The sequence below is a fragment of the Phaethon lepturus genome, unplaced genomic scaffold, assembly GCF_000687285.1.
Source record: "Phaethon lepturus isolate BGI_N335 unplaced genomic scaffold, ASM68728v1 scaffold44994, whole genome shotgun sequence".
In the NCBI taxonomy this organism is placed as follows: domain Eukaryota; kingdom Metazoa; phylum Chordata; class Aves; order Phaethontiformes; family Phaethontidae; genus Phaethon; species Phaethon lepturus.
Window position 1 is genome coordinate 1 of NW_010536380.1, and position 203 is coordinate 203.

The following is a 203-nucleotide window of genomic DNA, read 5'->3' on the forward strand; positions in this document are numbered from 1 at the left end:
CCCGCTGTCACCTCAGCCCGCGGCTCCTGAGGGGAGCTCCCCAGCCGGCCCTAATGCTGATTTCTTTTCAAAAATGCTTTTTTTTTTCTGTAAGTAACAAAAATCCCCTTTGAAAACAAGCAGGGCAGGCGCTGAGGGGGCTGATAGAAGGGGGACCCTCGAGTTGGCTGTAGGGTCCAGGTGCCATTTGGCAGGGGAAGGGG